This window comes from Chiloscyllium plagiosum, unplaced genomic scaffold (genome assembly GCF_037043375.1).
Source record: "Chiloscyllium plagiosum isolate Xiang-an unplaced genomic scaffold, Cpla_swu_hap1 HiC_scaffold_3, whole genome shotgun sequence".
NCBI lineage: Eukaryota > Metazoa > Chordata > Chondrichthyes > Orectolobiformes > Hemiscylliidae > Chiloscyllium > Chiloscyllium plagiosum.
In genome coordinates this window covers 21,787,325-21,804,451 of record NW_028270141.1, presented here as the reverse complement: position 1 = coordinate 21,804,451, position 17,127 = coordinate 21,787,325, and the positions used below count along the sequence as shown (strand labels likewise).

At 41.7% G+C, this 17,127-nt stretch overlaps 1 non-coding gene across 1 annotated transcript; it reads left to right on the top strand.

Annotated features, from left to right (window-relative positions):
• Positions 1-3,699: 3,699 nt before the first annotated feature.
• Positions 3,700-3,997, top strand: LOC148150534 (signal recognition particle RNA). Its single transcript, XR_015756368.1, has one exon.
• The last annotated feature ends 13,130 nt before the right edge of the window (positions 3,998-17,127 follow it).

The window sequence follows — 17,127 nt, the reverse complement described above, 5'->3', positions numbered from 1 at the left end:
AAATTTCAAAGTCTTTACTGCTGTTAATAAATGTTTCTGCATGTCTCAGAGCTTCTTTTCCAGCATATTTCCCTTCAATTAACAAACATTGGAATACTTGTACTGAAGAAAATAATTTCAATATTCAGTTTACTGAACTGACTATCACAAACATACCTACTCATATGCTGTCCCCATTACATGTTCTCCAGTTAGCTGCAAGATAATACATTAATGCATAATGTATAATGTATTTTATCTGTACTTCCCAAGTCAGCTCTTCATGAGGCGGAACTGAGTAAAAGTGTCTTATTATTGTTAGTTATACATTATGAGTCGTGTGCTGCTGTGATTAAAATTGACAAAAACAAATTTCACACACTTTCATCCTTACAACTACAGAGAAAGGAGAAATGCATTCAATCATTTTCAGCAAGACTTGAAAATAAGCCACAGAAACAAAAGGAGAATGCAGTGAGCCATCATCTATAATATTATCACCACAATCCAGCACTATCATTCAGTGCACATTGAGGCGAGGGAGTACTTATCATTCAGGCTAACCACCCATCAGTATCTGTTGTTTCCATGATCACCACAGCTGACTGCAGAACCTTCTGAAATAACCCACTCACTGCCATTTCTGTTCAAAATTATATAATGATTGGTGCTTTTCCATCAGAGCAAAATATAATATTCTATACTTCCCTGGCTTCTTAAATAGGTTGCTTTACCTACTTTTTTTTACAAAGCATTAGCACATTTGCACTGCTAGAAGAAGAAACTGTGATAAAGTAGAACTCAATAATGGTCACCACTAAACAACCACAACACAATTCAAATTGAGACTCAAAGCTCTCAGCTCTCATAAAGCCATCAACACTGAAACACACAACAAAGACTGTGTGCATTCCACCTTTATTACAATTATGAATAGCAATAAATAATTCTCTAAAAGTTGATAAAATAATTCATCAAATTAAAAGTTTGCTAATTTGGCTTAAATATCCCTTTTTCCTAGGAGAAATAAATATGTTGTGTGCCTGGAAGTGGTGAGAAGTGGAAATAATATGGCAAGTTTGCCCTGGAGAGATAATCACTTTTTTCGTGCCACCTCAGCAATTAGTGCTGGGTGAGAAGATTCACTTGTAGCTTGCTAGAATTTAAGACCCTTAACTGATTAATAGGTTGCACCTTCCTGGTGACCTGCCTTTCTGCAGGTGATAAAAGTAGCTGGTTTCACTTTCAGCTAACTAGAGTGTCCTACCCGTTTGTTGGCGAAGGGGATCCTCAATTTCCTCTAATCTGGGGATAGTAAGAGGCACAGATGGGGAGAAAGACTGACCTCTGAAGACCATGAGCCCTTGGCTTTGCCCTGACCTGATCTCCCTATGAACCCCGGCTCGTGAGAAGCAAAAGAAAAGACCAACTATTGAACTCTATGGAGTCGTTGGACTCCATTTAACCAGCAGGCCCTGGTGAGAGATAAATTCAGCTATTAACAAGGTGAATAGCATATGATCTATTGAGCTTCCTCAGTGGTGTGAGCAGATTAGTCAACAGCAACACACCTGCCTTCACATTTAGTCTTAAGAAGGAAAATCTTGGCTATTCTAACAACAGCAGTAACCAGTTCTGGTAATTGATACAATGATGCATCATAATGTACAGGTATATAAATCGACCAAGATGCCATTTGTTCCTATTATTATGATGTGAACATTAGCATTGCTGGAACTGTCAGAGCGCAACAATATATTTCCAGAATACTCTGGCTCTCTTTACAGCAAGATGGAAATATGAGAAGATAATCACACTTTGATCACTGTCCTGAAATCAGAACTGCAATATAGATCTGGGAGTGGAAGACTTGTTTTATATGGAGAATACTACAGTGTAAATATGTACATGATTGCCCACATTCTAAAATGCTGTATTTATTATATTCTCATTTCAAAGACAAAAACCAAAGTGAACTATTGTCTCGTGCAGCAAGGATCAATATTTAATAATGGGGATGATGTAAGTGAGGGAACTCAGTGTAGTGAGAGAAACAATATTATTTGGTCTTTTACATAAAAAGATCTGAGAGAGGGAGACCTGAGTGCTAAAGAGAGGAGGCATTAAATAAGTGAGCAGCTAGGGATTTCTTTTCTTTTCATTTCATTCATTGGATTTTTTAAATATTCATTCATGGGATACAAGCATCACTGACTGTCCAGTATTTTATGCCTGTCTCTAGTTGCCCTTGAGAAGGTGGTGGTGTGCTGCCTTCTGAATGCTGTAGGTTGACTCACGATGCCCTTAGCGAGGGAATTCCAAGATTTTTACCCAGCAATAGTTAAGGAATGGTGATTTACTTCCAAGTCAGGGAGGTGAGTGGCTCAGAGTGGAACTTGCAGGTGGTGGTATTCCCATGTATCTGCTGCCTTTATCCTTCTAGATGGAAGCGGTTATTGGTTTGGAAGGTGCTGTCTAAGGAACTTTGGCAAATTTCTGCAATGCACTTTGTAGATTCTACATACTGCTGCAACTGAGCGTTGGTGCTGGTCACAGTAGATGCATGTGGATGTGGTGCCAATCAAGCGGATTGCTTTTTTTTTGGATGGTGTGAAGCTTCTTGAGTGTTGTTGGAGCTACACCCATCCAAGCAATGGCAGGTATTCCATTACACTCCAGACTTGAGCTTTGCAGATGGTGGACAGGCTTTGGGGAGTCAGGAGGTGAGTTACTTGCCACAGTATTTGTAGCCTCTGACCTATTCTTATAACCAATGTGTTTATGTGGCAAGTCCAACTGAGTTTCTGGTCAATGGTGTCCTCAAGGATGTTGACAGTTGGGGATTAAATGATGGAAACATCATTGAATGTTTCGGGGTGGTGATTAAAATTGTCTCTTATTATCAAAAACATTTGTGTGGTGCAAATGTTTCTCATCACTAGGCAAAAGTAAGGACTGCAGATGCTGGAGATCAGAGTTAAGATTAGAATGGTGCTGGAAAAGCACAGCAGGTCAGGCAGCATCTAAAGAACAGGAAAATCAACATTTCGGACAGGAGCCCTTCATCAGGATTTCCTGATGCTGCCTGACCTGCTGCGCTTTTCCAGCAACACATTTTTAAGCTCTGATCTCCAGCATCTGCAGTCCTCACTTTCTCGTAGATTATCTATTCAGTCAACTTGAATCTGTCTACTTCTGGGTATAAGTAAGGGAAGATATACAGTACTGTACAATTTGCTAGTTGTAATTGCTTTGTTTATGTTTGTCTTTTTTTTAAGTATTTAGGATCGTCTACATTGAACATTGCTGTGTTTACTTTGAAAGTGTGCTTGTAACTATACCCATGTTTATTGTGAAACGTTTTTCAAAATATGTTTATGGTCTTCACTATTCCTTTCTGAACAGGAAGGATGCGTCTCCAAGAATTACTCATTTCTTTTTCAACCTTTGTTAATTCTGCGTACGTTTCTCATTGTAATTTAGCTACAGTGAATATTTACCATAAATAAATGAGATAAATTAAAACTCACTCCTCCCCACCCCGTACGAATATTGAAGGAGAAGTTGCCCAAGATTGAAGAAACTTTTCTTTCATGAATATTGATAGTAGGGGCGGGTCCTGGTTCGTGGCCCCGCCCTCATAGATAGACGACGTACCTACATCATACGCAAAGCTTTGTGACGTTGGGTAGAAGTATCTTTTGAGTAGTGTTGTTACTCGCCGGGCGTGGTGGCGCGCGCCTGTAATCCGGCGACTCGGAGGCTAAGGCTATCGGATTGCTTGAGACCAGGAGTTCTGGGCTGCTGCGGACTATGCCGATCAGGTGTCCTCACTAAGCTGGGCATCGATATGGTGTCCCCGGAGGAATCCGGGATCACCAGGTCGGGTAAAGAGGGGTGAATCGGCCCAGGTCGGAAACGGAGCAGGTCAAAGCCCCCGTGCCTATCAGTAGTCGGATCGCGCCTGTGAATAGACGTTGCAGTGCAGCCTGGTTAACACAGTGAAACATAGTCTTTTCTCAAAACTACTCTTGACATTTTTCATTCTTATTAAAATAATCATCACTTCAACATTACTACACTTCAACTGCGCTAAATACGGGTTTACATCGGGTACAAATGCAAGAAAAGACCCTTAGAAAAACATATATCAAACTCCTGGATGTAAATTTCATTCCCAGCTGTATTTTCATCCGCTTTGATAACACAGTGAAACAAAGTATTTTCTCAAACTACTTCTGACTTTTCATTCTCTCTTATTAAAATTTCATGCACTTCAGCTGTACAGAAATGCAGAATTTTGCGTGTACCACGACTGTAAAAAGTTCGTCAAACTGTTGGATTTAAACTTCCCCATCCTTATCTTCATTATTAGCACACTGCTTTACTACATTCCGGTTATAATGGCAAATTGACTATCCTGAGTGATATTTGCGGTCACGTTTTAAAAAGTCGTGTGTTTTGGGGAGAAAATTGTGCACTTGCCGTTTGTGTTGATCCCCCTTCAAATGGCTCAGCATTTCTGCTCTCTGCTGCTCACTCGTTTTATTACACTAGAAAAACTAACCACTGTAAGTGTTTTAACCGTAATGAACGCAAGGGAGTGCTAAATTCAGGCAGCTATGTTGAAGCGAGCGAGATCCCTTGCTTTTATTGAAACCATTTTTGACATTTGGTCGCATTCATTTTTTTTGTTTTTTTTTCTCAGTGAATTACCATATAATACCTTGACTTGGATATATGTTATCAAATCAGAAACTGACTGCTACAAATCATTGTAATTCGCAGGCATTATCCCCAAGGTTTCCCTCTTCTCAATCCGTGATCCTTCCAGAGGTAATATTTGGTAATCGCCCCCTTATCGTCTACTTGTTTCCACTGGTAGATGACCTTTTACTATTGGCCTACAGTAAGATCTTTAGACTTAGCTCACCCCTTTCATAAACTTAATTTTTGCAGCTGCCATTCCTGAATCTGCAGTAAATACTGAGCCACTCGCTCACTGATCCCATTTCCTTGGTCTATCATTTTGCTCAAATCACCAAGCCATCCCCACCCAACTTCATGTACTTTCTTAATCCCCATTCCCCAATGTCCTGCTGAAACAGCAATCTTCCTCTTTCTTGAACTCCACCTGCTGGGGGGACCTCTCCATGCCCAAGTGACAGACCCTGTTCTACTCACCCAATGACCCACAATCCTGTCTCCTTCATTCCCCAATGTTCCTCTCTCCTTGGTAACACCACCTCCCCTCATTTCCTGAGTTATTGCCAATTGCCAATCCTATTAATTGTTCCAGACAAACATTTCACCAGAATGGTACAGAGCTGTAACAAGGTATGTTAGGTGCAAAAGATACAATCACCTTCCATGGTTCCATAACCTGCAGAAAGTGCAGGAGCTGTTTAAAATATCCATACCATTCTTCAATAAGCAAATGATTCTTTTGAGGGTAATTTGGGGATGAGGGAGAATAGAGTCATCCAGTACAGAAATGCTCATCAATGCTGACCAAGTTTCCCAAACTAAACGTTTCCACTTGCATGCATTTGGCCCATATCCCTCCAAACTTTTCCTATTCATGTACCTGTCCAAATATCTTTCAAATATTATAATTGTACCTGCATCTACCACTTCCTCTGGAAATTCATTCCAAATAAGAACCATGCTCTGTGTGGAAAAATTGGACATCAGGTCCCTTTTAAATCTTTCTCCTCCAACCTTAAAAATATGCTCTCTAGTTTTGGACTCCCTACCCTCGGGAAAGGACTTTTGCTATTCAACTTACCTATGCTCCTCATGATGTTATAAATTTTTATAAGATCACCCCTCAACCTACTACGCTTCAACGATAAAAGTCCCAGGCTATTCAGCCTGTCCTTATAACTCAAATCCTTCTGTCCCAGTAACATGCTTGTGAATCTTTTCTGCACCCTCTCCAATTTAATAATATAGCAGGGCAATCAGAATTGTACACCGTACTCCAAAGCTGGCCTCACCAACGTCCTGTAAATATAACATGACATTGCAACTCCTATACTCAGTGGGCTGAGCTGTTAAGGCAAGCATGCCAATTATTGGCACCACCTATGCATGCATGCCAAAAGGTTGCATATGATTGAATCAGGTCAATGATGTGCAAAGTGCATGTAGATTCATTCCATTGGCCTTAGTGCCCCAGTGTTTTGAGGATGCTATTTATGTTACATGTGCAGCTGCCAAGTAATCACAGTACTGAGCAGTGACTTTTTTTCTGATATTGTGCACATGGGATCATTGGAACCATCACCAATAGATATATGAACAGAAGCTATGTCATTTCTTTGGCCATTATTAAAAAGGTCCAGAGAAATGGATAAGAACAAATGTTTCTGGAAGCCCTGGATAAACATCAACCCCTAGTGGATGTGAAGCAGCCATAATTGAGGTACTGTTATAATAAGCAAAGATGCAAGGGTTTCACAATTCCTTGTCTTCTATGAAATACCACGCAGATCAGCAAGGAGCTCTGTTTAGAGGTTGCAGTCAGATAGAGTCATAGGGTCATAGAGATGTACAGTATGGAAACAGACCCTTCGGTCCAACCCATCCATGCCGACTGGATATCCTAACCCAATCTAGTCCCACCTGCCAGGACCCTGCCCATATCCCTCCAAACCCTTCCTATTCATATACCCAGCCAAATGCCTCTTAAATGTTGCAATTGTACCAGCCTCCACCACTTCATCTGGCAGATCATTACACACACGTACTACCCTCTGCATGAAAAAGTTGCCCCTTAGGTCCCTTTGATACCTTTCCCCTTTCACCCTAAACCTATGGACTCCCCGACCCCAGGGAAAAGATATTGCCTATTTACTCTATCCATGCCCCTCATAATTTTGTAAACTTCTATAAGGACATCTCTCAGCCTCCAATGCTCCAGGGATAACAGCCCCAGCCTGTTCATCCTCTCCCTATAGCTCAAATCCTCCAACCCTGGCAACATCCTTGTAAATTTTTTCTGAACCCTTTCAAGTTCTACAACATCTTTCCGATAGGATGGAGACCAGAATTGCACGCAATATTCCAACAGTAGCCGAACCAATGTCCTGTACAGCCACAACATGACCTCCCGACTCCTGTACTCAATACTCTGACCAATAAAAGAAAGCATACCAAACGTCATCTTCACTATTCTATTTACCTCCACTTTCAAGGAGCTATGGACCTGCACTCCAAGGTCTCTTTGTTCAGCAACACTCCCTAGGACCTTACCATTAAGTGTATAAGTCCTGCTAAGATTTGCTTTCCCAAAATGCAGCATCTTGCATTTATCTGAATTAAACTCCATCTGCCACTTCTCAGCCCATTGGCCCATCTGGTCAAGATCCTGTTGTAATCTGAGGTAACCCTCTTCGCTGTCCACTACACCTCCAATTTTGGTGTCATCTGCAAACTTACTCACTATACCTCTTATGCTCGCATCCAAATCATTTATGTAAATGACAAAAAGTAGAGGACCCAGCACCGATCCTTGTGGCACTCCACTGGTCACAGGCCTCCAGTCTGAAAAGCAACCCTCATCACCACTACCCTCTGTCTTCTACCTTTTGAGCCAGTTCTGTATCCATGGCTAGTTCTCCCTGTATTCCATGAAATCTAACCTTGCTAATCAGTCTCCCATGGGGAACCTTGTCAAACGCACCATGATATTCAGTATATCTGCAATATAACACTTCTTCCACTGAAGCCAACAAGAACCATAAGTTATTTCCTGCAAATCAGGTTTACATTCATTTCATTTTTATATTCACTGATTAACATTTATTGGCCATTTCTAGTTACCCTTGAAAAGGTGATGGTGAGCGGTCTTCTTCAACTGCTGCAGTCTATGTGCTATAGAGCCCCACCCAATTACTCTACATTTACTCCTACCTAACGATAGGGGAATATGTCTGGGTGGGTTACTCTTCAGAGGTTGGATGTGGACTTGTTGGGCTAAATGGTCTGTTTCCACACAATAAGAGATTCTATAATTCTAATTTAAGGCTCAGCAGCTAAGGGGACAGCTGTGAGCAGGGGGTGGTCAATGCAGGTCTGAGGGGTTGTGCTTAAATGCATACATTTACAGTAAATAAACAAGGTAAATGAACATGTCGTGCAGATTGAAATTGGCAGGTACAGTGATGTGAGCATCATAAAGACATGGTCGCAAGGGGAACAGGCCTGGGAACAAAATATCTAAGGATACACATCCCATTGGAAGGACAATCAGATGGGCAGAGGGGGAAGGGTTGCCTTGTTAGTAAGGAACTAAATTAAATTGGTAGTAAGACGCAATATAGGGTCAGAAACTGTTGAATCTGTGTGGGACCATAAAGGATTAAAGATCCTGATGAGAATTGTATACAGGCCTTGTAGCAGTCGTCAGGATGTGGGCAGAAAAATAAAGCAGGAGATAGAAAAGGCATGTAAGAAAGGCACTATTGCACTAATCATGGGACACTTCAATAAGTAGGTGGACTGGGAAAATCAGGTTGGCAATGGATCCCAAGGAAATGAATTTTTGGAATGTCTACAATCTGTCATTTTGGAGCAGCTTGCAGTAGAGCTGACTAGGGAACATTGCATTTGGTGACGTGTAATGGGACAGACTTGATTAGGGAGCTTAAGATGAAGGAATCCTTTGGGGACAGTGACCATAACATCATCAAATTCACCCTGCAGTTTGAGAGGGAGAAGTTGTAATTGGGTGTAATGGCATTACAATTGAGTAAAGGTAGCTACAAAGACATGAGGGAGGAGCAGGCCAGGGTTGATTGAAAGGGGAACCTAGCAGGTGTTATGAAGTTGAAGACATGTACTGTACATTCAAGAGAGAGTGAATTCTGTTTTGAATGGAGAGCTTGCAAGTACCCTTGTATATAACGAGATGGCAGTCCCAGAGTGCGCTGGAAAATTGAAGATATGTAACATTTGGCTGTAAAATGGATATCTAAGTTTTGGTTGCTGTTTTGACAACAATTTGAATTTAACCAATCAGTTCAAACTATGCCCCAGGATACTAAAACCCAATCAAGTTTGAACTTATTGTTTTGGCAACATCGAACCAAAGAGATGCTCTGATGTTGGGAACATAAAAACATAGACATTTTCAAAATTGGAGAGAGAGCAACTGCCATTGAAATACATCCAAGAAATTAGGAAACAGACTCTATCAAAGGTACCTTTACAGGTGAAGCATACTTGCAGTAAAAAGAAAGAAGACGACCTAGGGAATTCAGCAGCTGGAAGAGTGACGTCACAGAAGACAACAGCGGCTGTGTGGTTTTGAAATTAAGTTGGTGTAACTTTAATAAGTATCTTATTGGAATGGCATGTTGTTATAGAGTTGGAAGCAGGTAATAAACATTTAAGAGAAAGGTGGGGGTGGGCTTAGAGTTGTAAATAGTTGTTGTTTAATGGTCACTTTTAAAGTTAAAAAATAAACTGATGCTATTGTCTTTAAAAAGTGGAATTTGGGAGTTCTCTGTTACTCATATTTTAACAGATTACAAGGCTAGGTGAGCCTAGGCGGAGACGAAGGAATTGGGAGAATGGGATGGCGTTTTTACAGGGGGCAGGATGGGAGGAGGTGTAGTCCAGGTAGCTGTGGGAGTCGGTTGGTTTGTAGTAGATGTCCGTGTTGATTCGGTCACCTGAGATAGAAACAGAAAGGTCTAGGAAGGGGAGGGAGGAGTCCGAGACTGTCCAGGTGAATTTGAGGTTGGGGTGGAAGGTGTTAGTGTAGTGGAAGAACTGTTCAACCTCCTCGTGGGAGCACAAGGTAGCGCCGATACAGTCATCAATGTAGCGAAGGAAAAGATGGGGGGTGGGGCCAGTGTAGTTGCGGAAGATGGATTGTTCCACATACCCTACGAAGAGGCAGGCATAGCTGGGGCCCATGCGGGTGCCCATGGCTACTCCTTTTGTTTGGAGAAAGTGGGAGGATTGGAAAGAAAAGTTGTTCAGGGTGAGGACCAGTTCGGTCAGTCGAAGGAGGGTGTCGGTGGAAGGGTACTGGGTGGTACGGCGGGAAAGGAAGAAGCGGAGTGCTTTGAGTCCTTCGTGATGGGGGATGGAGGTGTACAGGGACTGGATGTCCATGGTGAAGATGAGGCGTTGGGGACCGGGGAAGCGGAAATCCTGGAGGAGGTGGAGGGCGTGGGTGGTGTCACGAACGTAGGTGGGGAGTTCTTGGACTAATGGGGACAGGACCGTGTCGAGGTATGCCGAGATGAGTTCGGTTGGGCAGGAGCAGGCTGAGACGATGGGTCTCCCCACTGGTCCTCACCTACCACCCCACCAATCTCCATGTACAGCGCATCATCCGCCGTCACTTCCGCCACCTCCAAACAGACCCCAGCACCAAGGATATATTTCCCTCCCCTCCCCTATCAGCTTTCCGTAGAGACCACTCCCTCCGCGACTCCCTTGTCAGATCCACACCCCCCACCGACCCAACCTCCACTCCCGGCACCTTCCCTTGCAACCGCAGGAGGTGCAACACTTGCGCCCACACCTCCCCCCTCACTTCTCTCCAAGGCCCCAAAGGAAACTTCCATATCCGCTACAGATTCACCTGCACCTCCACCCACATCATCTACTGCATCCGCTGCAGCCGGAGTGGCCTCCTCTATATTGGGGAGACAGGCCGCCTACTTGCGGAGCGATTCAGAGAGCACCTCTGGGCCACCCGGACGAACCAACCCAACCAACCTGTAGCACAGCATTTCAACTCCCCCTCCCACTCCACCGAGGATATGCAGGTCATTGGACTCATCCACCGCCAAACCACAACAACCCGACGGTCGGAGGAGGAGCGTCTTATCTTCCGACTGGGAACCCTCCAACCGCAGGGGATGAACTTGGACTTCACCAGTTTCTTCATCCCCCCTCCCCCCACCTTGTCTCAGCCCGGCACCGCCTTCCTGACCTGCAGTCTTCTTCTTGACCTCTCCGCCTCCATCCTACTCCGACCTATCACCCTCACCTTGACCTCTTTCCACCTATCACATTTCCAACGCCCCTCCTCCAAGTCCCTCCTCCCTACCTTTTATCTTCTCCTGCTGAACACTCTCTGCTCATTCCTGAAGAAGGGCCTGTGCCCGAAACGTCGAATCTCCTGTTCCCTGGATGCTGCCTGACCTGCTGTGCTGTTCCAGCAATAAAGTTTCAACTACAAAAGTATTTTTCAAACTTTTTCTTGGAGGACATGAGACTTGTTGGTCAGGGATGGGTGCAGCAGCCTTCATTTGTTGAACAGGAAAATTACTTCAGCAGTTTAGTAGGGGTTCAGGAACTCAGGGTGCCCCATCCAGATGTTAAAGTTCTAAATTGCTGCAAGGTGGTGTTAGATGGGAACTTTTGATTGAGGGAGGCTCTTTGCAGGTAAAGGGACATTTGGCAAGTGAGAAACTTCCCAAAGCAATATAGCAAGAGTTTCTGTTAGTGTGAAGGGCAAGGCTGGCAGAACTTGGAATACTGGAAGACTAGAGATAATGAGACCCTGGTCAAGAGAAAGAAGAAAGCATATGTCAGGAATAGAAAGCTGGTACAAAATTAATCCTTTTAGGAGTATAAGAGCAGTAGCAGTATACATAAGAGGGAAATCAGAAGGGTAAACAGAGGTCATGAGATAGCTTTGGCAGATAAGGTAAAGTTGAATCCAAAGAGATTCTATCAATATATGAAGGGTAAAAGCGAAACTAGGGAGAGAATACAGCCCTTAAAGATCAACAAGGTCAGCTATGTGTGGAGCCACGGGAGATGGTGACATCCTAAATGAATATTTCTTTTCAGTATTTACTGTGGAGAAAGACATTGAAGCTAGGGAACTCTGGAAAGTAGATAGTGATATCTTGAAAAGTACAGCAGTTCAGGCAGCATCCATGGAGCGGTAAAATCGACGTTTCGGGCAAAAGCCCTTCATTGAGTGGTGAAGAAGGCATTTGGCATACTTGCCTTCATCAGTCAAAGCAATGAGTACAGGAGTTTGGATGTCATGATGCAGCTGTACTGGACATTGATAAGACTACATTTGGAGTACTTCAGACAATTCTGGTTGCCCTACTATAAGAAGGATGCTATTAACCTGGAAAGGTTGCAAAAAAAGATTTGCAATGATGGAACCAAGAATAGAAATTTTGAGTTCTAAGGAGGGGCTGGATTGGTTAGTACATTTTACCTGGAGCTTAGGAGGCTGAGAGGTGACTTTTTAGAGGTTTATAAAATCATAAGGGACAAGATAGGGTGAATAGCTAAAGCATTTTCCCCAGGTGGGACAGTACAAAGGGCATAGGTTTAAGATGAGAGAGTAAAGATTTAAAAGGGACCTGAGGGGCAACATTTTCACACAGAGGGTGGTGTGCAAATGGAAAAAGCTGCCTGAGGAACTGGTAGAGGTAAGTCCAATTACAACATTAAAAAGACACTTGGAAAGGCACAGGGATAGAAAATAAAGGTATATGTGCCAAACACAGGCAAATGTTCCGTCGATTCTCCTGTTCCCTAGATGCTGCCTGACCTGCTGCGCTTTTCCAGCAACACATTTCCATCAAATGTTCAGGTGAGGCTATCTGGTCCGAATGAACAAGTTGGGCTAAAGGGCCTGTTTCCATACTGTATGACTCCATCTCCATCATCTCACTCCCAACTCCACTCCACCACAGGTAGATAGCAAAGAATAATTAGCATGGTGGTGAAGTTCACAATGAGGAACATGTTTTGAACAATAGGGTCATTCTGAGTAAAGTCAGGAAGAGTAATAGGAATCAGAAATGTGCCCAAAATGTTGTTGAAGCTACGTTAATTGGAAGTAACTAAACCAAGATCGATAATTTCTTGTTAGTAACAGGTACATGTATTGCAAAATACAAAACCATCAGTAGATGCAACCAAAGAACAGACCAGATCTGATTCAATTAAATGGTAAAACAAATTTGATGCTTTTATTGGCCGGTACCTATACTATGATCGATATTCCATCATTTGGAGACAACCTCTAATTTGTTTTCTTCTTTCTGAACCATCTCCTTAATGTCAAATGATTTGACAGAAATACATTGCCAAAGTAAGAGAAGGACAGAGGGAACCTCCTCTCTGTGCCACCGCCCAGTGACCCTATGTTGGAATGGTTTTGTCACTGTCCTTGATCAGGCCAAACATGTCTTGTGGATGCCAAAATGTTGCTGTGTCGGCTAAGCCACAAGAATACTCAATACAAACATGAATGACGATGACAATCTGGATGAACCCTACAATCTCTCATTACCCAGCATGTCCCTCCCAACCCCAAGAGATACATGGGTGACGGATGGATCCCATTCACCCTCCCAAGAGAAGGACAATCACCACCTGCAGGTCATGCAGGCTCAGCCATTGACCAGTTCATGTCTTTGTGTGATTTACCTTGACAATTTTGGATTTTTGCCCTGCCTCATCTGCATATAGATGTATCTACTCCATCCCAGTGGCAGTTGTTGTGCTGTTGGCTGTGGGCACTGACTTCACCCCTGAGGGTTCAGATGAGGAAGTGGGACAGGTGCAACAGCCCTAACCTCAGCTGCTTCGATGATTTTGGCACCCTGGATGGCACAGTGGTATTTTTGATAGGGTGTTCAAAATCATTGTGTCCAGACTAAGTAAATAGCAATAAACTGTTCTCATTGGCAGAAATGCTGTGAACCAAAGAACACAGATACAGAATAACAAAAAAAAACTAATGGGAAGATAGGGAAAATCTTTTTCTACACAGCCAATATTTATATCTGGAATGCACCGCCTGAAAGTGTGGTCAAATTTAAAAATCACACAACATCAGATTATAGTACAACAGGTTTATTTTGGAGTGCTGCTCCTTCATCAGGTAGCTAGTGGGGCAGGATCATAAGACACAGAATTTATGGTAAAAAATCAAAGTGTCATACAATTGATGCGATGTATTGAACAAACCTAGATTGCTGTTAAGTCTTAAATCACTTAGAATGGAGATACAGGTTTCGATTATTAATATGTAAATCCCAGAACTTCTTTCAAGTCACAGTCCCAAGATAACTTAAGGTTTTATCAGTATAAAAAAAGTGACATCTCAGCTCAGAAAATGCATAAAAGGTGTGAAGTCTGTCTGTATCCCAATCTTACCTGATGAACTTAGACTATAATCTGGTTTTGTTTGATTTGGATTTAGTTTGGATAAGTAGATGAACAGAACAAAAATGTAGGCAACCAGGAAAAGGTGGAGACTGAAACTTGCAGTTTGCTCTTGCAGAGAGCCACCACACTCTACAGTTTGAATAGCATTCTTCTGTGCTGTAACCATTCTGTGATTTATGATTCCAACTGCAATCTGTTAATTCTGACCCTTAACTTTACCAAATATAATCACTCCATCAGCTGTGTTTTCAACTGCCTAGACTTTATGCTATGTAATTTTAAACCTTTCTGCCTCTACCTCTCTTTAAGAAGCTCATTAAAACCAATCTCTTTGACAAAGCTTTTAGCCATCTGCCCTAATATCTCATTATGTTGTCACATTTTGTTTACAATGCCCCTGTGAACCGCTTTGGAATGTTGTATTATGTAAAAGACATTCTATAAATACTGGCAGTTGTAAAAATTATGTGAATCCTTTTTCACCTTTTGCTCCATTCTGATAGTTCAATTTCTAGTTTCCCTAAAATGAAAGCTGACCATTATAACATTAATTTTTGAAAAAAAGTCCCTGTATTGCCACATTTTGTTTGATTTCTAGAATCCCAATGCTTACAAATGAAGTTCTGTCATTCATTTCAGAAGTTTATGGATGATGTCATACAAATTGTCACTGGCTCATTGAAAATAAGTTCTAAAAACAAGGTTTCGTCAATTATGTTCTAGAATTTAGAGATTGATTTAATTCTGTTCACAACGTGTACATAACTCCAATTTTCAGCATAAAATGTTGGAACATTAACACTGTGTTAATCATCCTTTTCCAAGGATTAAAATTATGTGGCACTGCATTAAATGTTAGTTGTTCTTTGGAATACTAAGTCTGAAAATACAGTCCAAGGGTCATTATTTGCCCAGGCTTTAAAAGATAACTCATAAATAATGAGGTGTCATAATTCTTGGCAACCATTGATCAACAATAAAATACTTCCCTCTCTGTATCATGACACACTGAGTAGGGAAGGGATCCAGCATGTGTTTGGTCATTTAATTAAAAAGTAGGTTAATCATATGCCTTTTTTTGGTAATTTTAGCAAGGATTAGAATTTGATTCTGTAAATTAATTTAATAACTATATCTCAATGAACAAATAATTTCTTACTATTGGATTGTGTTTTGACCTAGTTATGCGTATGTATAATTCTCATCTAGATCTATTTTATGGGTGATTATACATCCATAATCTACATGTAGTAGAGCCTTTGGGGATTAGTGACCACAATATGATTAAATTTAAGATTAACTGGCAATACACACTGATAACAGCCAGTTCATAAACATATGATTGTAGTAATCGTTCAGTTAAAATATTTTGGGATGATTTAAACTAAATGAACTGGAAATAATAATAAAATAATCTCAAAACAGATATTGTAGCAACTGTAGAAAACATCTTTTCACTACATTTCTTATACCAGCTAAATTTCAACAGCATCTTTTGTTTTTGAATCATCCGGAAAAAGAATATTTTAGAGAAGTTGTTCATGAAGAAATGATCAGCAGTCCTTCCATGCCATGATTCATTGTCAGTCAATGATTACAAAACTGCAAGGCTTTCAGGGATGGGTGTCGGAAATTATAGGGTGTGTTATTAGGGCAGATAACTCAAGTCCAATGCTGCTTATATAAACACACACCTCTAATGGAAAACATTCTCACAGGCATTTTAAAAGCAAATAATTATATTAGTGATAAATCTACTTCTTTTGAAAATTTATCTTGTATGTTTAACCAAATAGGTGAAAGTGAGGACTGCAGATGCTGGAGATTAGGATCGAGAGTGTGGTGCTGGAAAAACACAGCAGGTCAGGCAACATCTGAGAAGCAGGAGAAACGATGTCTCGGGCAAAAGTCCTTCATGAGGAATGCGGCTGATCCGAGGGGGTGCTGAGATACATGGGAGTTGGGTGGGAAGGTCGCTGAATGTCCAGCAATGTTTTCAATTTAAGATGCAAAAAAAAACCATAATGTTTTGTGTCCTTCAAACTTTTTCAAAATGCATCAAATAATGAACAAATTGTTCCCTCCCCGCTAGATGAAGCTGACACTCAGTTGTGTATACTGATCCATGCCAACACGCTGTGCTGCTCTCCTCTTTCCCAGGAATTCTTTGTTATTCTATCTCCTCCACCCTGGGTGGGTCCTACATAATTTTGCTTGCTGCTATATCAAAAGGTGGTTTTGATTGACTTGCATGTTATTTGTGGGAATTCCTGAACTCCTATGAATCATCACCCACAATTTGCAGATACATTTCAACAGCTCATAACAGCAGCAATAAGGCTTATGTATGAGTCATGTTAGATTAATGGGTTGGCTTACATGTCTTTGATAGCAGTAAAGCTAGATCCAAAGCATGCACTGCTCAGTATTAGTCAAAAGTGGTGCTGGAAAAGCACAGCAGGTCAGGCAGCATCCAAGGAGCAGGAAAATCTCCTCGGATGCTGCTTGACGCGCTGTGCTTTTCCAGCGCCACTCTAATCTAAACTCTGGTTTCCAGCATCTGTAGTCCTCACTTTTGCCTATCAAAAGTGGCCAACCAATACATGCCATGTATATTCCTTACTGCAAAAATGTATAAAGCATCTGGCCTAATAAACAAGGAAACAAGTGAATTAATACTGAAGAGAATGACTAAATCAGATACCTATACCTTCACCATTGAACAATACTGCCAGTACCATTAACAGCTCAATATTTAATTCACCTTTTGGGTACAGAAAACAAACGCCTCTTTAGATAGTAATGAAGCTCTCTTACAAAGTTAGACAAATTGCCATCCGATCCCCTTGTCACACCATATATAAGTGGCATGGAGTCATACAGCACGGAACTAGACCTTTTGGTCAAACTCATCCATGCTGACCAGATATCCTAAACTAATCTAATCCCATTTGCCAGCACTTGGCCTATATT